The following is a 23,316-nucleotide window of genomic DNA, read 5'->3' as shown; positions in this document are numbered from 1 at the left end:
GTATGATGTCGACAAACACGCCTCTCTGGGGAAAGTAACACATTCCTTTCTCAATGTCCGGTGCTGAGACAATGTATCTGTTACTGAGTCCGTTTAGGTAGACTTAAAGCTGTTTCATACTAGACTTTTACTTAGAGATTCGCCCTTGTGAAAATTTGCAGAACAAAATGTAACTCTTGATATACTACGAGTAATTTGCTTCCTAATCTGTCTATATCAAACAATCGGCCCCTTTGTTTTTGAGTTTATTTGTTACAAACGAAAGCACATATTTTTTTATTTATTTTGTATTTCACCTTTACCATGTTGATATCGGAAAATTATAGCCCAGCGTGTTTTCGCTAAACAAATTTAACGCTTTTTAGTAGTGCACGTAGCTAGATTTCTTTACACAAGAGAAAATAATAGGTATGTCTATATGTAGCTGAGGTTTTTAATAATAAAGTATTATTTGAACTACTTTGCCTACTATAGTGCGTATAATAAATATAAAAAAAAAATTAATGCTTTACATTTTGTAAGTACTTAGGTATTTATGGAATACCTCATATTTCTGTGAATCAACTGAATATAAATATACTGATAAAAAATATCGGTCTTATTATAACTGAATGGTTGAATTTCAAATTCGTTTCCGAAAACAAATCTCATACTTAACAATCTGATCACAATCCAAATCTTGGTAGGAAATATTAAAACCTTCGTGGAAAATATTCCCCTCCTCAGAGAATTACAAGATAAAATTATTATTTTTAGAAATTCCGATATCATTTGCTGAGCTCGTGAGTACCCCTGATTTGCATTGGGCAACGGGTTCACCGGTTGAAGCTAATTTTCAGTTGCTTTTTATATCACAATCCTTATTACAGTTAATTTAAAGAGAGTATAATACTACTACTAGGTAAACTAAACTATTACAGTTCTTAAATTGTATCATATTGTACATAAACATTTTGTTTTCTCGATTTCCAAATTAATAATTATTTGAGTCCCTTATTTAAACATAATGTATTACTACAATATACCTGTAAGTTTAAATTTTTATTTTATCAAGTAAAAATATACCTATCAGGTTTAAATCGTTATGCTATTCTTCTTGTTGCTTATATATCCTTGGTGTTTTAACTTCAAAGTTTTGAAGAGTACATTTTGTGTAAGTAGATAATTTCCGGCGTAGTGTACCACCATACTTAAAACCATGCTTAGTACGGTATCAGGCGACCTACTTGACGTTTCTGGTAGCCTGACATAGAAATTCAAATAGGCATCCCGAATGTTGCTGTATTTATAAGGTGACGGCTTACAAATGGTGCTAGTACCGTTGTTCGCGTGTTTAAAGGGATTTGGATGTGCCTCACGTAGATAATAGTTATGTGTTATAACGAAATATGTTAAACTTTAAACGAACAGGACATGGGTCTGAATCTATTATTACTAAAACACGAATCTTTGATGAAAATGCTGCAGTGTAGATTTTTCCGTCATTTCTACATTTGCGCTTTGGGAGAGGTCATTATAGGATCTCATTATAAATTGTGTTACTGTCATTGTCATTTTCTAAAAACATCTATTTCTATTCTAAGATTACTGTTGTCTTGGCCACACCTTTTTAAATTTAGTAGTTATATGTTCTAGTTGTGATATCTTCACGTATTTACGTCCTTTTTCTCCATCTTATTTAAAGGAGCGCTTCAATTTTTATAGCGATGCCCAAGGCGCCACCCGCAGTCTGCGTAGCACGGTTACCCTACGACTAAGAGTACCGACATCCAGCACCAATTTTTACTCCCACTCTTTTACTGTACAAGCTGTCCGTCTATGGAATGCTCTCCCTGTCGATATCAGGAAAGCCCAGACTATTAATAGTTTCAGAAATCTCGTTAAGTCTCATTATCTTTCTACTCTATCCTAAGTATATGTTATTATTATATGTATTTATCTGTATTTATGCGTATTTGTATGTATTTATATGTATTATATATAGATATATATTCTGTATGTATGTATATATATATTTTATTAGTAGTATGTATCTTATTATGTTCAAACATTTATTTATCTTGTTCTGCGCCAACGCCGATCTCCTGTTTGGTTTCCTTCCACCCAAAGGTTGACTGGAAGAGATTGCTTTAGCGATAAGTCCGCCTTTGTACCATATACTACCTATATCTGCTTTGTGTTGTTTTGTATGTTTTCTCTTATGGTGCAATAAAAAGTTTTATCTATCTATCTATTTATCTCTTAAAGAAAGCCAACAGTTACAGACTTGGAAACCACGTCAAGCGGGTGATTTAATGAAATTGAGATTCAGATGAAGTGACAGTACTTATTCTGGGCATTCATTTATTTATTTAATTTGTTTTGGTGCCGTGTGGTTCCCGGCACCAATACAAAAAAGAATAGGACCACTCCATCTCTTTCCAATGGATGTCGTAAAAGGCGACTAAGGGATAGGCTTACAAACTTGGGATTCTTTTTTAGGCGATGGGCTAGCAACCTGTCACTATTTGAATCTCAATTCTATCATTAAGCCAAATAGCTGAACGTGGCCATTCAGTCCTTTCAAGACTGTTGGCTCTGTCTACCCCGCAAGGGATATAGACGTGAACATATGTATGTATGTATGTTTATTTATTTTCAAAATACATTGGATCAGTCTATCGTCAAAATGCTTGTAAGCTACGTGGATATACAAAAAGGTCGTGGTATTTTTCTAAATGTAATTTCGTTAATTTCTTGTGAACTTTTAGGCCCATCGCATGTAGATTTTTAAGTTAACTTACCTTTTATATTTTAACACTTTCAAGCTTTAGTCATATATTATTTACCACGTGAGATTTATTTTGAACGAAGCCATTTGAAAAACAATTCAGTGCCGATAAATATAATATATTATTTAGATCTTGGTTACATTCGTCATTAAATTTAATATGGTGTGTAAATTGTTTTACAATCGTCTCAAATTCATCCAAGAGAAATGTGATCCTCGCTTATTGCGATCTCTAAAGTTTAAGTTTAAAAATTAAAAAAAATATGGTAGATAAAATAATTGATTTTGTAAATTTTACTTTGAGAAAACATTAAACTCATGAGATTGTATGAAAATATTAATTAAATATTCGTCCACATTCTGACATTGTGAGTATTTGTAAAACAATCTCTAATCTTAAAAATTTACCTGATCATCAGATCAGGTAAATAATTTACCCAAACCCGAATACTGTTTGTCCTGTCGAACATTACAGTAATTGAAGGTTACTGTAATGTTTGACAGGACAGGTACCGATGTACCTAGCAAAAAAACAACACACTTGCAATGACATTCAAGCACAGTTTATCGAAAGGCCATTGATTGACTGTGACATTTCTTACGCAACAAAAAAGATGGCGTGAGATATTGGAAAAAAGAAAAGACCAAGCGCGTGCTTTGTGTTCCTGGCTCCAACATTCATTGTCAGTCAAGTCTGGTTGACGCACACAGACGTAGCTTAATGTGGTTGTGTGTAAGCGCCGTAGTCTCATTCCTACCTGCGCCCGCGCGAGTCGTCTCGAAGAAAGCCTCAGTGCTTACCCGGCGGCCGTCTCGACCGCACCGGCTGCCTACAATGTGACAGACCCTGTGACTCAAGTGTGGTGAATTTGTGTTACAGCACAGTGCCCGTGCATTAACCCCAACCCCTGATAGTGTATAACCGGATTTTTACATTGGAACGCGCAGGATCACGAAAGGTGGGTGACTAATGATTGATAATCCACGAATGTTAATTTAAGGTGATGTGAAAGTTGTGTGTGACGATCGATCCGCGTTCGAGGAGTCTGCTGTTGACACACTTTTGGTTCAGGTGTGGTAGGTGCAGGTGGGCGCGGTGTGTCAGTGATTCTTACGACCAAAATTCCGATCTTGCGGGACCGCTTTCGGTTAGGCAACTTTCTTCCGTCTCCGAGATTTTGCTGCCGATGGTTTATCAGAGAGTTTGATGCTCTGTTTAGTATGAATTATTACAAACTCGTATTGTATGAAAGCGCACGATTATACCATCTAATTTAAGACATCAACGCGTCGCGCCTTCTCATATTTGGACACAGCGGCGGTTTGCTACTGTTATCTTCATTCCCGTCACCGATATCATTTTACTTTATCGTTTGTTCTTCAATGTAAATTCTTAAAGCGTATCCAAGTATGAATCATCATTCCTTATTGAGCCGGAGATTGTAAATTAATGCCTTGACAAAGTGACCTTAAACTTTAAAACTAAAAGTCAAAGGTATTGTAATTTTCTAAGTATTTCAGAGATTCACATGCTTAGATGTCAACAACACCACTATTCATCTTAAATTTAAGGAGTTGAAATATGTGACTCGAATTGTATTTTATAAACAAACTCTTAATAATTTTAATTCTGACAACACCGAAAAAGAAATATCAAACGAAAGATATGTAGAAAGAGCAAAAATGATTAGATAATTATACCAATAGAAAAATTACTATCTCCTCATTTTGTCCCTCAACTCCACTGATAAGCTAGAAGAAGACCATCACAAATCTATAATACTAATGATAAGTACTGGAACCTAACAAGAGGCAAGGTAAACGAGGGCAGACTCCACTATCTTGAGGAGGAACCGGTTCTCCCCCCTCCTCCCCCGTGCCCCGACGCGCCTCGCTGCATCCCCCATGGTTGCATTTCAATACTAAATACACGAGACTTTCTCCAAGACTCTTCTATCTTCAGATTTAATGGCCTTTTTATTCTAAGTTTATACTCATGCATGGAATTCATTATCGTTGTTTAATGTTGTAGTTAGATCAAATAAATTCAGTTCAGGTAATATAATTTTGATAGTGTGCGACATTCTTAACTTTTGTGGTTATGGACAAATATTTAACATTCATATCTACAGCACAAGAGTAGGTAGAAATAACGTATTTCAAAAAGTCATTAAAATCTCAATCACACATGATCGTTACCTTTAGCACGTTATACTTACCTTATGATAATGGAGTATAAAAATTAACGATTTGGTTAATAAGGTAAATTCTTGTTCTCATTAAAATTTGCGGTCAACTGACCAAAAATACCAATTGAGCAATCAGCATTCAAAAGTAATGAAACCTTCGAACCAGTTCTATAATTTGTAACATTACTCTATGTTCGTGGTTAAACAATATCAGTCTGTGAATTATTTATGTCACATTCAGTATGAAAACTTAATGTTTATCTGATTAAGGAGAGCTTTCATACATATTTTTAGTTATCATTCCTGTGGGTTAGACAGAATCTGTTTGTAAAATTCATTGCTCACTTTTGAATCTTTAAGGATTCTTATACGGTAATAAAAATCATAAATAATCATACGTACGACGACACACGTCGTGCAAATATATTTAAAGGTATCCTTACCTTAAAAGTGTCCTTAAGATTAAAATTATCTATCTTTCAATTATCATTGTAGCAACAATAAGAATTTAAATTCATTTGCTTGTATTAACTCAGTATATGTATCTGCCCATTTTATAATGTAATTTATTGAATACAAATATGTTTCATGTTTAGTAGTAATTTATAAGTAGAAGTTTCAACTTAATAATATTTCATCAGTCAAACTAGTTGTATCGGACCACCAAACTTTGATTTATGTTTTTACTTATAGGTTTGGTCTGAACAAGAACTTGGATAACAAATAATGGATAAATCATCTCCGATATTCCACATTACATTCAAATTTTATAAGGAAAATCGTTGTGTAAGTTCTTTATTTCTTACTAAGAGATTACAAATTGACAATCTATCTGTATTATATCTTATCTGTAAGTTTTAAAAAACCAAACTTAAACTTAGTAGTCACAATCCGATAAACATTTAGAAAAGTTTAGATATTTTTATTGAATAGTTTCAGTGACGGCCATTTTTTTTATTTCTTCAGACAGTTTAAAGTTATTGCTTTGAAGTCAATTTCCTTTATCATGAGACAAGATTTCACTGCCAGCGAATTTCTAATTTTTTACGTTATAAAATTAACCTGGTGAAAGACTGAGCTTTAATGAAAAGTTAAATTTTAGAATCAATTCATTACAATTTTCTCTCTTTATAATTTTAGTATGGAAGGGGTAATCTAAATAGATTATTGAGTTGCAAAAGCTCAACCCCTTCCATTCCATTGCTGCTACTTAATTATTCGTCATAATCATTATATTATTTTTTATTCGCCAATAATCGATGGAATATTTACTTAATTATTCGTCATAATCATTATATTATTTTTTATTCGCCAATAATCGATGGAATATTTAGCTTATATAACGTCTAATACCGCAAAGCGATACTCAGCGCAACGGTTACCAACCCGTTACTGCTAAGGGGGTCATACGCGTAGATGTCACAAATTAGCCATTACACAGAAATATATTTAGTTCGCATTGATCATTGAATGTTTTTTTCTTGTTGTCAGTTTCTTTGCTTTTAATATTTATATGATGAAAGTAAAAACGACTAAAATTTCATATTCTTTCCTGAGCTTTTTCGCATCCTAAATACTTTATAAAGCAATTGAATAGGATTAGTTGATGATTAAATGTAAGATAAACCTTCAACAACACATCGTAAAAACATAAGTCATCTACCACATCTTGAATCAGTCAGGCGTGGTCTTTATTATGAATAATAAAAATATTTTTAAGATTCTTAATTTTGGTTATAATGTGAAATTTGTAGGTATTTTATCCATAATACGTTTTCTTCTCAGCATTAATAAAGTTTTTCATACAAAAACGTGTACATACCTATCTGTTTCTATCTAATTTGTGTAGACGTCGCGTGCGCACTTTCAAGACGGAGTTAGGCATTCGTTGGAATACTAGCGTATACGCGAATTAGGACACGTATTAGCATGACACTAATCTACACTTTTATGAAATTGATTATAATTTCGAAGAAATATGTTGAAAATGAAATTAATCAAAAATGAGATGAGATTAAGATTACATGTAAGTAAGTATTATGTTTAGTATGGAAAAACGTTTCAACAAATATTCTGGCTTAAGCCGTACTTATTTTTTTATTCATAAACGTTGACAAGACATATGTCTTTTCTTTTCTCTTTTTCTATCACTTCGGATAGCCAAAGAAATGTAAAGAGATAAACCTTGTCTGATAACACCTTTTGAATCGGTATTTATAAGAATTTTCATCGAAGTTCAACAAGCCATTCCTCAGATTTGTGCAAAGTAAAGTTGATCACAAACAGTTTTATTTAATACATGAACTGTTGATGTCGTTCAAAATTAAACCAAGAACATCTGGTCTTAGCTCAATGTTGACGAATTCCTTAATAGTACCTGAAGTTACTCGACTCAGAGTATACTCATATGATCAACCAATTTTGCTTTAAGGCGTGTGAATGAACATTCTAATTCTATGTAAATATGCACTAGCAACATCGTCTAAAATCTACAAGCTCGTTGAGCGAGAAGTCAAACACGATTCAGTTTCAACGGGAATTTGAACTCCTAGTACCTACTCAAATTAGAGTGCAAATGAATATAACTCCCCAATAACTAAATATATCACTAAAGATGTACCTTTCCACATTATATACAGTACAATAAGTGCTAATGAATTCGATTACCACTGAGAATCCGGTACCGCTTCTAGTTCAGACGACTCGAAAGAAATACACTTTCATATACAAATACCCACGCCCAACCCTATTACACAGACACAAGATTCATATTGAAATGCAAATGTAACACGAAATCATCTGTACTTTAACTAAATGTCGCCTCAGGCCCCAGAATTTCTAAGCAAATTGAACGAACTGTTCTGCCAATTGTTACTACTGAAAGATCATGCAATTTCTCTTCTAAAAGAACTACGCAAATGTATTTATGTAAAACTCGTATTGGAAACGAAAGGTAAACTTTGTTCGGCACAATATCAAATACTCGTTTATATTTTGCTCGCGAGAATTTGTCATATATTTAAGAAATAACTTCAGCGAAATCGTATCAAAGGGCGCATTGAAGGGGCGCGCTTAGGACCGTGTAAATATTCAATCGATATTACAAAATACGTTCAGTGAAATCACACGATGAAGCAAGGAATTTCGTGCGATAATCGTTGCAATTCCGATTTTTGTTGAATCTGATTTTGTAACTAAACAAGGTGTTTCATGTGCGTTTGGCATTATTCTTATCTACGTCTTATCGCAAGAGGATGACAATTGACGATCATGTGTGTAGCTTGAAACCAACAATTGTTCCCTAGACATAATGCACAAGTACAAATTTTGACAAAACTAAAATATAACTTAAAGAAAAAACTAAAATAATTTAAACTTTTTAGTCCATGAATCAATGTTGAATAGCAACATCAGAAAGGTAATAGGTACTTTAAGATTATCATTAATAATACTTCAATGCCGTTTGATATATTTTTATAATTAATTCCCCAATTTTTGTTAATACGGGGAAACGAAATGTTATGAAGTACGCGTAGGTTAATTCCAATAAATTTATTGTTACTTGTTTACGAATGTTATTCCTGAAAACACTTGTATAACGCCGAAAGAGGATTTATCTGAAGCTATAAGCTGGGGCATATTCATTTGTATAATATATGATATAATCCCGATTAACTGGGTATTATATTATGCCGGGCTCTTTCAAATTTATTGTAAGTTCAACAACCTTACTCATTCGATTGTAACAAATATAATACTTGTAATAAAAAACATTGGATGAGATTTATTAGATTCCGGTGATTTGGTGTTATATTTTTAATCAAATTCTCAAACCTTTAGATATAAGAACATGGGAAATTATTTAAAGTAAGGAATTAATATAATTTTTTTCTAACGCGTCTCCATTTTTACCCTCTTGTGTTTTAGAGCCCGTGGTCTGCATTACCGTGGACCGTATCAGGTGTTTTATAAAAAATATCATTATAATAATAATAAAATATTTTTACACAAATGGTTTAACAATCAGTTACTTACTCATAAAACACACACAATTGATTGTTAAGCTATCAAAAATACATTGCATTTGTCACTGTAACTAAATTTTACAGTGCAGTAACCTATGACACTCAAATAATCGAAAAAGTTCCTTAGAAGATCGTAATTTTTGTCTAATCTCAATTCCATCAATAAGTCATCCAAGTAAAGAAACTTTCGTATCTTGCGTCTGTTAGATCTTTCAATCCCGCAAATACAAAAGACATTTTTACGTATTATTGTAACCGGTACTCCCTCAAAATGTCAGGCCTGCCATTGGTCAACCGGTTAATTTGCATGTCCACATTATTTGGAATCGTGGAATCTCGGTAACGGTGAGCCAACCTGTCACGCGGGTCCGCGCGTGATGGCCCGCAGCACTCATGGTTACTAAGTGGCTCCTGGGATAGGTTTTCTTGGATTGAGGTTGCGGCTATCCTTTTCTGAAAGCATGTATTTACGTTATAATAGATTTACAACAACGATATTCTGCTCTCTTAAGTTTGAGTGAAAACATTCACAACAACGGCTTTTTACTCACTTAACTTTGAGTGTTGCATTTGATAGTTCCACAGCCAGCTGATAAGAACCTGTTCGCCGATTCCTACTTCTAAGGACTTTCAAGACAAGAGTGAAAGGACAGAATTACGTGTCCCAACTTGATGCCATGTTACTTAGCATCAACTAATTTGAGGAGGTTTTTTTATAACAACCCGTGATGTCAATAAGGCCGTCAAAATAACAAAACAGATACAATTTTTTGATTATTTATCTTCAGAAAATAAACCAAACTGCAATTCTGTTCACGAATATTGACAAGGTTAATGTTAACCTTATCTTCCCTCTTATGTTTGTTGTTAATCTCAGAGTTATAAAATACAGAGGAATGATGAGACAGAAACCTTGAACTCTTTGAAGTCCTGCCACATCTTTTATCACTTCTTCCATTTATAAGAAGAATAATGAAATTAAAAAAATAACTAACAAATAAAAATATATAATTGCCCTAACGAAAAATGCAAATAAAAATTTTGATTCTCAAAATCTGTAAAAAAATTAATCAACACACTCGTGTTAATAGCTCTTTAAACCAGTCCCGATTGACGGCTCCAGCCTAGAGGTAGGAAGTCGGTGTTAATATAGAAATATTTACAAAGGCCCGGTTCCCTTCACAAAGTGGCCTTGCGTTGTCAACCTCTGTCGTTCACCTCGGAGGAATGCGCGTGCGCATTGCAGCTATGTTGACAAACTACGAGTAGAGATTGGTCTTAAATGTATTGTGCAGAGTCTTTATTACGCCTTAATGCTTTATAAGTCGCGATTATAATAACAGTTACAATTGATATGGCCTGTGATAGACCAGCGGAAAGTCTTAAAAGTTCTGAGACATTTTAATTAATGTACAAATTGCCATATAAATCAAAATAATTATTCTGGTGTAAGGGGTGAAAAGTCTTATAACGCTTCGTTTAATATAATGTTAGTACCGTTTATAGAAATGGCATAATTAAAAAAAATTACCTAATTTATCTGAAAGGCCTACATTTTTCGGGATACGCTAAATAAAATAGACCAAGCTATATAAAATTACATTTCATTTGCCACAGAAACCTGCATAATTATTCTAATTTCTATAACACTCAAGACGATGCTCATCAATTACAAATTGTGCCACACTAGAGTAACCAGCATCCCTTCAAAAATAAATACATCAAGACAAAAAAAAAATATGGGATTATTAATTTTTGTTAATTAATGATTACTTCACAAGCCGGTAAGTTCAGGGATATCGACAATTTCTATTGTAATGTTTACGTTAACGGAAATATTTTATTCTTACGAATATCGCCCAACGAATCCGCCCAACGAATCCGCTGTTTCAAGGATGATTCTTGTCTAATTTGCTTGTTGCTAATGTATCCTACATATTGATTTCTGTTACGAAATTGCGAGATAAGCAACGATAAAAAGTCAATATTAAATTTGGCCGTAACTATCTAAAAAATAATTTAAAATACCTTACAAATAAATTGACAATTTTATCTACAACAGCAAAATTGCATCTACATCATATAATAATTATTTTGTTTATTCCCTATAATATGTATTAACAGAACCTCAATTTTGGAACAACGAAACAAAAAATCCGAAATTAAAACAAGATTTATCAACAAATAATTTAGTTCCACAAATTCATAGTACAGTAAGGAGGGTATAGGGTTTTTTAGCATGGTAAAACTAAAGATTTCGTGGGACTTGCGAAAAATCCGTATTCTCTTATAGGTGAAAATTATCCGCGTGGGCAAAGCTAAAATCTAGTTATAAAGTACTCGTAAGTAAGTAAATGCTTCATTGTTTACAATATATATGATGTACACCACATTACAAATATAAAACTGTAGTAGAGTGCAAAGGCGGGCTTATCCCTGAGTGGGATCTCTTCCAGCCAACCTGACAAGAAGAGGATCGCATACAAAATTGAGGCAAGGGTGAACAACAATCCATTTATTACCTACAGTTAGGACTCGAAGTCATCAGACTTTAAAAAACATGAGCAATATTTTTTCTACATGGTTGTTAATGACGTGCATCATTAATTACCAATCCAAATTGCCGATGACAATTGACGCAATCAACTCCCACCACTGACAGCATTCCTCACTAAGGTCGGTTACACATAGAAAGTGCCCGTTCAACAAGTTATTTATTAGGTTTATAGTAGTATTAATTATATATTTAATTGCTTGGAAATCTAACAAATAGGTTGTTAATTGCCAACTAAAAAGGTTGGTTTACAACTAATAAGTTTTAAATACTGGCTGGTAATTACTTGTCTCGGTTTGTTTTATGAGTGGAAAATACTTTCATCTTCACGTCTATCCAATAGGATGAAACTAGTGGTACGCATAAACTGGCCCTCAACCATAGAATAGGAAAAATAATAGAAATGCAATAGTATACTTGGAAGTATAGGAATGTTCTGTATTGTCTTGCGTTGCACCCGCAGCAGTTCATCTTGTAGACCCAGGTTTAATGCTTATATTATAAATCAGTAAAAAAGTATTCATAGAGTATTTTACTTATAATATGTTAAGCTACATTACACACACTCATATGTACATTTAAAAAGATTTTCGAAAATACTGACAGGCCACGTTTACCTGTATCGCTTAATGATGGAATATAGATCTCCAGCCCATAACCTTAAAGAAAAATCCCAAGTTTATTAACCCTTCCCTTAATCGACCTTTGCAATCTGCATGGGAAGAGAAGCTGCTGACACACACTATATTTTTTTCTTCCCTTATATGCCAGCATGGAATCAAATCTCTTCTTAATTATATGCCACAATCAACGTTATTGCACAAGTCAATAAATACACAATGTCAAATGCTTCATTACGCAACCATTGTCTTACTGGATACTGTGCAATGGCGACACATTATTATTATAATCAGATGTTATCTCAAAGACAAGGCAATATGGTTCATATTTGTGTTACAAATGTATGTACATATTGATTAATGTTCGAATTATTGCATAGAAATGACAAGCTAACAGTGACATGAAGTTACTCTGAAGTGCCCGCAATAAACAAAATGAATAAATAAAGGAACAAATAAACTGTACAGCTTAGCGTAGTCTTTTCGAGACTGTTGGCTCTGAGTGCCCCGGAAATATTTTTATTGTGTTTAGATTTCAGCCAGCATCACCAATAATAAGAATATAATAGAATAGATTTCTAATAACAATCCACATGGTCCCTATAAACAAGAAAATCTATCCCAGATTGGCTCATAATTATTGATGAAACTGCTTATTGTCTGACTTCTAGAGTGTTAAGTTCCAAATACTTAAATGAATAAAAAGACGTCTGCCAACTAAAGAACAAGAAATGAGTAATCCTGAATGCCCAAATGTAAAAAAAAATCAAATAAATAAATAGACATGCATATTCTAAACATTCTGGCACCAAACGGCACTCAGATATTCAGAACAGTACATCTACAAATCATTGTAGGAAACATTATTGCAATCAATACAGTACAAATAGAATTCAAGTCATAAAGAGACCAGGCCGAACGGTTATTACGAAACTCGTGAAATTGCTCCGAACAGAAAAAGTATCAGACGTAGGTCACAGACGATCGGCTATTGTAGCGAAATACAGATATTTTCAATCGATTGAACACAGACTGCGTCAAATCGTAGCATGTAGTGGTATTAACGCTCTTTTTATACGATTATATTTAAATCCACACATATAATAAATGTAAAATGTTAATAAAGTTACATACACACACACATATAATCACGTATATATCCCATGCGGGATAGACAGAGCCAACAGTCTTTGAAATATAGACTTTTAGGAATAACAAAGGCTACTTTTTTAAAAATTAAATTTATATAAATAAAATTAAAATATGTTTAATACCCTTAAATATCCTACTACTATTATAAAGGCGAAAATTTGAATGGATGTATGGATGTTTGTTACTCTTTCACGCAAAAACTACTGAACCGATTACCATGAAATTTGGTATGTAGGTAGCTGAAGACCCAGAATAACACATAGGCTACTTTTTATCCCAGAGTTCCCGCGGGATTGATAGGGTTTCCATGCGGACGAAGTCGCGGGCGGCCTCTAGTACAATTATAAAATCAAGTATTTTTCACGGAGAGGGAAACTTAGTACGATCACTTCACTTGCAACGATTCAAACATATTTCCTTCGCTTCATCCACATTCGTCACTCTCTATATGCAAGGTCGTTGTTTTAGGATACTCTTGACCTCTTCTCTTCCCATAACAATGACTTGATACTACAATAGATATCAAACACATTTTTTTACAAATTTTCTGAACAAGTACACGCAAAACCGTGAATAGAAGCTTATATCCGTATAAACAGTGCAATTTTTCCCTCGCCAGGAGTCAAACCTAGGACGCATCGCGACCAATTTTAACCACCACACCACGAAGGGCGTCAAATCTCAAACCATTCACGTAATAACGAGGTCACATTATATCGATCTATGTGCGTGCACAGATATTCCCACTATTAACTATTACGTGATATCACGTAAAACTAATTCCGCCTTAGGGAAATAGCAATAGACACGAACTCTACAGTACTTCGAAACTTACTTCTCTTTGAAAGGTAAATCAAATATTCTCACGTTTATTTTATCTTCATATGGCACCTTTAGTGCGCCTACGTTTGCATATTATATGGAAGCACTCACTGCGATTAACGCATGCGCTTCTGAATTTCCTTAAAATATTAGCCAGGCTTGGCCATGTATAAAACAAACAATTTGTTAAATTTTTATTTTAACAACGTTCCTTCCTCTAAATTTGTTCTAAACTATAGACATCTGAATATTTATATCTGTGTTGTAAACAGAACGCATTTATGTTCGAAATTCAAATCCATTTTAGGCGAACACTCATGATTCTGTGCAACAGAGCTCCTGTGTATTTCGTACTAGCCTTCTAGTATTTCTCGAGCATTTGGTAATGTACACCACGCCTTAGGCATACGAGACTATCGTGTATACATGGTCGTATATTTGGCATATTGAATTTGAATATGATTCGGATTTATGCCTTGCAAGTCGAAATATGGGAAAATAATAAAAAAAATTGTTATAATAAGATGCTGACTAACTGACAAATTAACGAATAACCCAAACCTTAGGGCTTTAGATTTGAAATTTAGAATGTAGAGGTTACTTATGAGGTCTAATTCTGAAAACTCCCGCACCCTTCGATCAAGTATAAAAAACGCGCCCTTGTTATTTCTATAAGAGAGTATTTCAAAATAAAGTACTTGTATCATCTTTAAGAACGTGTGAATTCTTGAAAGTACATTACTATCACTTGTAATAGGAACAACTAATGATTTTAAAAAGCAATAGCACAAAATTATTAATAGGTAGTTGCCAATGGTTTGAATCGAAAAGTTAGTTTTATGTCTCTTTATTATTCTAATATCGTTCTTAAGCCATTTCTGGAATAATAAACGTTGACATTCGCTATAATAGAAACTGAAGGTATGACCACTTTCTAACAACTATAGAATACAAATTAACTTTTTATTTAAACTGCGATATAAAAATACTTCAAGTATGAAAGTCATGAAAAATTTATATCATGATACGGTTTTGGAGTAAAACTTGATTTTGCTAAAAATTCTTATTCTTGAAAAGACCGAAAGGCCACATTCAGCTGGTTGACAAAAATAATGGAATTGAGATTAAAATAGACACAGGTTGTTAGCCCGTCGCCTAAAAATATCCAATTAAGTTTTTTACTTAAAGGGATAATAACCCAGAAACAAATATTTTCCTTTCATATACGAAACAATGATACCCAATACATTAGGTACATAACATCATCACTTTTCCCGAAAGTGTAGGCAGAGACTACATAGTACATACCCAATAACGAAACCTGCATTAAGATAAGTTCTGGTAATATTTATGAATGTTGCAAATATAAATAAGTGAATTGTGATTCAGGTTGCAACAAAAGTTACATAATGATTTACATTGAAATCTGAATGTAAATAACGTTGCTGAATTGTCTAAAATAACCAGTACTGATTCTAGCCGCTCCTACCCAATTTGCTAGTCTGGGTATGTGCACAGATTGCCAAAGTTTGCCTGGGTCCGCGAGGCTGGAGCTATTGGGGATTTATAGCACGTATTGCACAAAAAGTGTACTTTACTGCAGCGCGTGTATAGAAATCCTTGAGACTGTGGTGTTTTGATAGTAAAAAAAACGTTGTTGAAACCGAATGACGCGAAGTGTTTGGCAAAAAAGTGCAGCTTCATGATATCAATTGATTATATACACATAAGGGTAGAGGGCCTTTTATATTTATGTTATTTGCTGCGGCGTGTATACAAATACTTGAGATGTTGCATTGTTACCGAAACATGTTACCTACCCTAAAAGCAGGCTCAATTGATCAAGAGGCATCTATATGAAATTCTCGTGTTACGGATTGATCTGACTGATTACACCGATCAGAATTTATTCGGCGTAGGAAGCTGATATTGAAATATGTTTATTACGAAGCTATGATGAATGATCGGGTTTTAAATTTTTCGTCTTTTATCTCAAGGGACAAAGAAATTCATGATAACTGAGTAAAACTTTTTACAATTCTCCGTAACTATTACATACGGATGCTGTGTTATGTCATAGTTCATTCCACTCCCATAGTCATACATAATCGACACTCGATAAGTGAAACCGTAGTAAATGTCTTCGCGACTCCTCAGCGATAACTTTATTACCATAGTTTGAATCACAGGTAGTCACGATATGGGAATCCAAGTAATTATTCATACATATTTATACAAGAAGTGTTATCTCAATTTGAAAATTTCGCTTGCGTCTGTTTTTTGTGAAAAAAATATAGCAACAACAAATAAAGCAACTTTAGTATAAGAAATATAATAAAAACATAATGCATAATAGTGTACCAAAAACGTGTCGAGAACTGTTTGAGGAAATAAATTAACAATGCATCAATATTTGAGCTTACTCGTGCAGTTCAATTATATCACTGCATGGTTAAGTAGCGTCATCAGTTTCTATATAATAATTCGTGCTGATAAGTGTATTACAACTTCTTATTTTAACAACAAAGAATCTTTTCCCGTGGCAATTTAGAAAATTCCTTCCTTTTAAACCGACTTCAAATAAGGAGTTATCTTTTTCGTGGTTTCGCTTATACAAAATTAAAACTTTAAAATACAAGGCTACTTTTTATGTAATGTACGGTACACGTCTTAACCTCGTCCGTAGAAGACATAGCAAATAGTCATGGCTTGATGACCAGCTAGCTAGGTTAGGGGCTAGCTTGACACGCGCGACGGCGCTTTTTTATTTTATCGCGCGTTAAACTACCGCTGTCCCTTTTCACATCAAAAGCGAAACAGCGACATTTTATCGCGCGATAAAAACAACGTCGCGCATGCCTGCCTATTCATACAAAACAAACAGAAGATTTAAGAATAATTACGATGAATATTTTTTGTAATCCACATGCAAAACAGGCAGATTTAAATATAGCTATTAAAATTCTTTTTTCCCCAGAAATCTTCTGGTTGAATGGCTCGATTTGAGTAATTCTTTATTAATGGATTTTTTAATCCTTTCCATTTGGTCCTATATTTTTGAATATTGCAAAGTAATTCCGTACTCAATTTTTCTGGTACAATCAATTTTACTGTTCGTAGTAAAATTAATAGTAGCAGATCGAAATGCTTTTTAAATTTATGACTGAATAATTAAAATAATTATGATTTTTCAATCATTAAATAAATTTATCTTTTTTAAAAGTACTTAATTTTTCTTAAAGATAAAAATAGGTAAAAAAACTTTTTAAGTTAAACGGTTTTATGTTAAACATACATTGCAATGTTTAATATAAATGTACTAAAAACCAAAAAATAATAAAATAGATACAGTCGTGGGAATTATAAACATATGCATAGACTAGACTAAAATAAAACCGTGGGGCACGTCAATTGTCTACAATCGTTGATTAAAATGTTTGTTTTGTAATGTTACACTATAATTAGGCAGTTGTTCAACCGACAACGATGGACGTGTGATAAGTAGGGCTAGAATAGAACGGGGTGAGCTAAATAAAACCGTTTAAAAATATTTTAATGTCTAACAAAGCTTCGTTACTTATACGCTAACGCTATTCTACTTAAATGTCCCTATAATGCCTTGACTTGCGTTTTCTAATTTAGCTATAAATTAATCTCCGTAATTCAAGGTTTGAGGTTTAAATTCCTTTAAAACGCGTTTACTCCTAAACCACAGTTAATTTAAGGTAACAAAGATGTGGCTGTTTCAGATTATTTAAAACCTTGACTCAGTCAATTCGATTATTATGACGTCACTTAATACTGCCTACTTTCAACAACATAGTTAATTTACAACAATTTAATTTAAGTATCTGGAAGTTAAATATATATTTTTATTCTAACATATTAACATCAAAGCATCTAAAAATCAAACAAATTCCCCTAACAGCGTTTAAATTGAAAAATCAAAGGCTGTGATCATAGCAATAGCACGTTCTTTGATCAAAATTGATGCATGGCACATTCCGAATAAAGCAAATTGAGAACTGAGAGCGGCGAAACGGGCCTTAAATTGCAGTTGTAAATAAAAATAAAGAAAGACCGGATTCTTTGCTTCGCGAGTGGAAAAATTAAGCTCAAAAGTGAGCTAAATGTAACAGTGTGGATCCGGGAGCAAAACACGGGCACCCGTCGTTAGTACCATTGAATTCTCTGCAGGATAGTGTTTTGTTTTTTTTTTACACTTTTTCACCACTCCCTGAGGCGAGATAGGTTTTAGCCGCTGTTAAAATTCAAGCTGCTCTTGCTAGATTTGATTAGGATTATGTTGCTGAGAGCTTTGTAGAAATGTTTATTGTTGTAGCTTGTTTGACACATTTTGCGTAATTAAGGCTGGTTTTAGTGCAAAAAAGAATAAATGATGAGACACTTAATGCCACAGAATCCGAAAGATTTTTATTCACTCGTTAGAATCATTTTTATCGGTTATAGATACCTGATTGCGTAGTTATTCAATAATAAAATGTAATATTAATTGTAAGTTATTCAATAAAAATATTTATTTCTTTACAATAATAAAATCCTTGTAATATTTTCGTCCTTTTGCAACTTGATAATCATTTCTGACCGCTTCAAAATTACGTTCTGTTGGGAGATAAAACAACAAAACAGAACCAGTTAGCCTTGTACCAACACAAGCTAGCGTATCCTATGTATGGGATTTAAAATTTACTGGTTTTGCCATTGTTGTGTCGGGGAAGTGTCAGAGGTCAAAAGAGACGTACTTAACTATGATTCTTCTATGGTTTTTGTTTTATCTATGTTATGTATGTGTTTGGGGATATTAAAATACTGTTAAAATAAATTGCATTGAAAAAAAGTTAGTTTGAGCTCAATTTTCAACTTTTATTATTTCAAATATCATAAACAAAATAAAAATGATTTGCGGTGTTGAGCTCACGTTTAAATAATAGTGAAAATTATTTTAAATTTAGTTATTACTCCATCACGAATAATTTTAGTACGTAAATATATATATATAAACGTCATTTATATGAATTTAATTGGAATAAAGTTTCATTACTACTCAAAATGTATAATATCAAACCCAAGTTATTAACATCAGACGCTTGGAATTTCATAACAGTCAGGAATCTATTCGCTTCTAAAAGCTTAACATAAATGAGTCACCGTCTCAGGTAAAATTTTTTTTAATCACCCCAAATCTTTTTGGTCGTCTATCTGTACACCGTAAATTTGTAATAGCCGTGAGAAAGACCAACCATCACCCACGTTTGAAGGTATCTCCAAAACTTGCCATAAATCACTTCGTTTGGAAATAAAACCTTTATGGCCATGCCTTTATTATTGGTCACCTTAAAGTATTGTCTTTTCCGAAGCAATATATTTTTTAATTAAGCGTATATCCTGCTTTTTCGTGAAACTGACGGACTGATATGTCACAGAATAAAAGAAGCATATAATCTAAAGGATTTTAGTTTTTTATTCCATAGTTGCGTGGGATTTTTATCTGCTTAAAATTACAAAAATCGGTTTGCCATTTATGCATGGACAGAGTAGTACATATTCATACTTCTAATATGTGGAAATTAGGTAGCGGTATAAATATTACCATTAAAATGCTACTTTGTTCATTGTCCTATCATTAAGGGGGAACTCCGATTGAAGTAACATCGACCTTATTACCTCAAGTTAAAAGCGAAAATAATGTAATGAATGAGATAGTTGAAACAACCGTAAGTTTAATTACGATAAGACGATTGCTCCTGAATTAGTTTACTAAAGAACGGTCGCGACAGTTGCCAAACTATAAATTGCCAATTGTTTGTACGGGGACTGTTAATATCCACATGAGGTTATGATTTGTGCTCAATCTCTCTAAAATTTCGAATAGTGACAGGTTGCTAGCCCATCGCCTAAAAAATAAAAAAGTTTGTAAGCCTATCCCTTAGTCGCCTTTTACGACATACATGGGAAAGAGGTGGAGTGGTCCTATTCTTTTTTTTCATTGGTGCCGAGAACCACACGGCATTATTTATTCAAAGCAAAGTACAATCGTCCAAGTTTAAGATGAAATATCATACACACATACATATAAATATATTTGTAATTTGCCTCCGCTGAAGAAAATTACCGCCATCCCTACACGGGAAAAGACTTTCAATCAAACTTTTACGGCTTTTTAATCATTAATAAAGCACGTGTTAAATTAATCATTTAATTTTTCTAGTTTATAAAATTAAACTTAATACATATAAAAATCACTTAATATACCCGTTTTTTATGTCATGTTATTCTTTATAGTTATTATTTTAACTGTTACAGTTATGAAAAGACATTCGCATATGTATTTTTTATAAGCAAAATTGTTACTGGAACCAGTCTCGCAGTTATTGATGTAAAAACCTGTGCTTTGCATGTCCACAGGCGTTCATTAGGCCCGAGCAAGTTTATACACACAGATCATAAGCATGCACGCTAAAATATATTATCTTAGTTCTTGTACGGTGATGTCGTGCGCATACCTTAATGCGCAGGTACGTCGGTGTAACATAAAAAAGTCGTACAAAACAAATTTAGGATAGAATCAGGAACACGTGTTGTTGTATCATATGCATTTATTTATTGATTAAGGTAAACTTTATGCACGTAAAATGTACAACAGGTTGACTTAAGGCATTCCCTTGGCAATGCTCTCATTAAGTTTTCCAAAAATAAAAAGACTTGAATATTAATTTTTATGGTTACTTCTCAACGTCGTCGCGTCTATATCAAATGTCAAAATTAGTCAGTACTTTTGTAAGAATATAATTTCTCGTTTCAAACAAAATCACAAAGACACGAATTAATTTTCTAATTATTAAATTAGGCGTTTGAAATAATTGATTTTTGTATTTGTTGGCCATTGATTCGAACCGTGTGTCCGTCCTAGAGGTCTGCTAACCAACCGACACGGAAGAGGGGTCCGGGTCTCGTCAGGTGTAACATCGCAGCCTGCTGTCGCGAATTCATTTCTAGCCACCTGTACATTCATAGTAACCAAATTACTGTTGCTTGCGGTACATGACATAGTAACTGGTATATTGTGTTTTACATACGTTTAAATTGAGGTTATAAGAGAGGTTCGTATGAGAACTGTTGATCGGAGTATACTTCCTTTATATCATCATCGCCTATCTCATCTAAATTATCGTCAAAGTTTTTTTTTTAATTGGATTTTATGTGTTAAATGTTGAACTATTCGACAAAGCTTTTACTGTCGGTCTTGTACTTTTTATTGTCTATTTGATTATGAAACCTTCATTGTTAGCAATACACAATATACAAATTTCGTTGAGCTGTAATATAAAACAACATATACAACCGTTATTAATGTAAGATCTTTTTGATCTTAAAATGACAAAAGAATTTAAAATAAGTATAATTATTCTTAAATCACATTTAACACGACTAATTTGCAAATAATAATATTTCTACCTAGACACAAGTTCATCTACTCGTTTGTACTGAAAGCAGACTGACGTCAAACTATATCCGTCCATTAGTTTCGCTTAAAAACTGTGCTCAATTTTGCGCCAGACGGCGACAAATAACTCGGTAGCGAAATAAATGCAAACTGGACTCTTCTTCGTCCAATATGCAAATAATTTCAGCTAACAAGCGCGGAACTTCAACCAGGCAGCCTTTTTGTCAACACTACTTCGTGTAACTCCGAAAGACCTGTTATGAGTCACTGCTTTTGAGTATTTTACGTTTATTATTAGGTTATTGTCTCACAGATTGTCCATTCTTGAACTTTGATCAATGTTGTTTTCTTTTAATCTACATATTGGGTTTCGATGGAATGACACAGTAAGACTTATGCCTTACCAAAGTTCGTGAAAAGCTTCAATTTTAAAACTAAATCAATTCATATGAGTTAAAATTTTTCTTTTGGAAAATATATGTATAAATTTAGAAAATATATATTAATTAATCTTAGATTAGTGAAGTATTGTTTTAATCTTCTCGTGTTTATTACAAGTTTATTTTTCTACTGCTAGTCTAGCGTTCGTTGGAGTTATACAATTTCTTCACGCAAACATATATTGATAAAAAATAATATTTCACGAAGTTTAAAATTCCGGTTTTGTCACGTCGCATGAAGTAAATTCTAGCTAGCATCTTCAAGTATGTAACAAAATGTATTTATAGGTATTCATGATTTAATTATAATACCAAATATACAATGAAATTGCCTGAACGTTACAAGACGCATCAAACGCCTGAGATGGCTTAATTTGCAAGTCAATTGAATTTGATACCGGTTATAGTATACCGTTGTACATTCAACAACATGTCGAGCTGCCCAATTTCATTGTAATTTAGCAGCTGTTACCACAGCATAGAGGTCAATTAAATGTTTTATCTGCTGTTGAGTATACCATCGTGATTGCAATACCGAACATCTGGCTTTTCTAATAAAAATCTAGTTTATGTGCATATAAATTGCGTCCAACCGATTAATTTTTGATAGAAATTGAAAATTATTATTAAATAATTAGTAGTCTCTCTTTATGCTATGTAAACAAATACTTGTGTAAAGTTACACTTTCTTATATTACTCAGAAGGTTCGCTTGAAATCATCACGCTTTATCAAAATACTATTTTGCTGATTATATGCATTAAACAAATAATTGTTTCATATCTGTTAGATCATTTTAATCATAAACCTAATTAAAAAGTCCAACTGCGACATCGCACAATTTCAATTTAATAAAACAAAAGAGGTTAACAACTCAAACTCGCAACCCTGCAAATACTATCATACCGCGTTCATTAGGCGATGGGTGCGGAAGGCACTATAGAACCCGCACTTTTCACTCATAGTTAGCTCCAAGTGTCATTCAACCACTACAGTGACATTTTCACTTTTGCAATAAAACCTTGTTCCGCGCACGCCTCCCCGGAAAACAAGATGGCGTCGCAAAAAAAGGCGCGAAAGAGCGCGGATGCGTTTGAAACAATGTGGAATATATACGAGACTAGCTCAGTTATATAATAAATTTTAAACAGTATTTATTTAGCGATTAAATCTCAGCCATACACGAAACCGTTAGTTTATGTATATATGCCGAAAGCCTATTAATTCCATTTATACATGAATAGATAATAGCTAATAATTTAATGAAACTAATGGTCTGT

General features: G+C 33.3%; 1 protein-coding gene across 2 annotated transcripts in view; it reads left to right on the top strand.

Annotated features, from left to right (window-relative positions):
- The first annotated feature begins 3,543 nt into the window (after positions 1–3,543).
- The window catches only part of LOC106134715 (sushi, von Willebrand factor type A, EGF and pentraxin domain-containing protein 1), an 88,744-nt gene continuing 68,971 nt past the window's right edge, over positions 3,544–23,316 (top strand). For both annotated transcript variants that reach the window (XM_060945689.1, XM_013334827.2), the window contains exon 1: positions 3,544–3,729. The gene's annotated coding sequence lies outside the window, so the exon portion shown is untranslated. The remainder of the gene's footprint in view (positions 3,730–23,316) is intronic.

The sequence above is a fragment of the Amyelois transitella genome, chromosome 9 (genome assembly GCF_032362555.1).
Source record: "Amyelois transitella isolate CPQ chromosome 9, ilAmyTran1.1, whole genome shotgun sequence".
In the NCBI taxonomy this organism is placed as follows: Eukaryota; Metazoa; Arthropoda; class Insecta; order Lepidoptera; family Pyralidae; genus Amyelois; species Amyelois transitella.
This window is presented reverse-complemented; position numbering and strand designations above follow the sequence as displayed.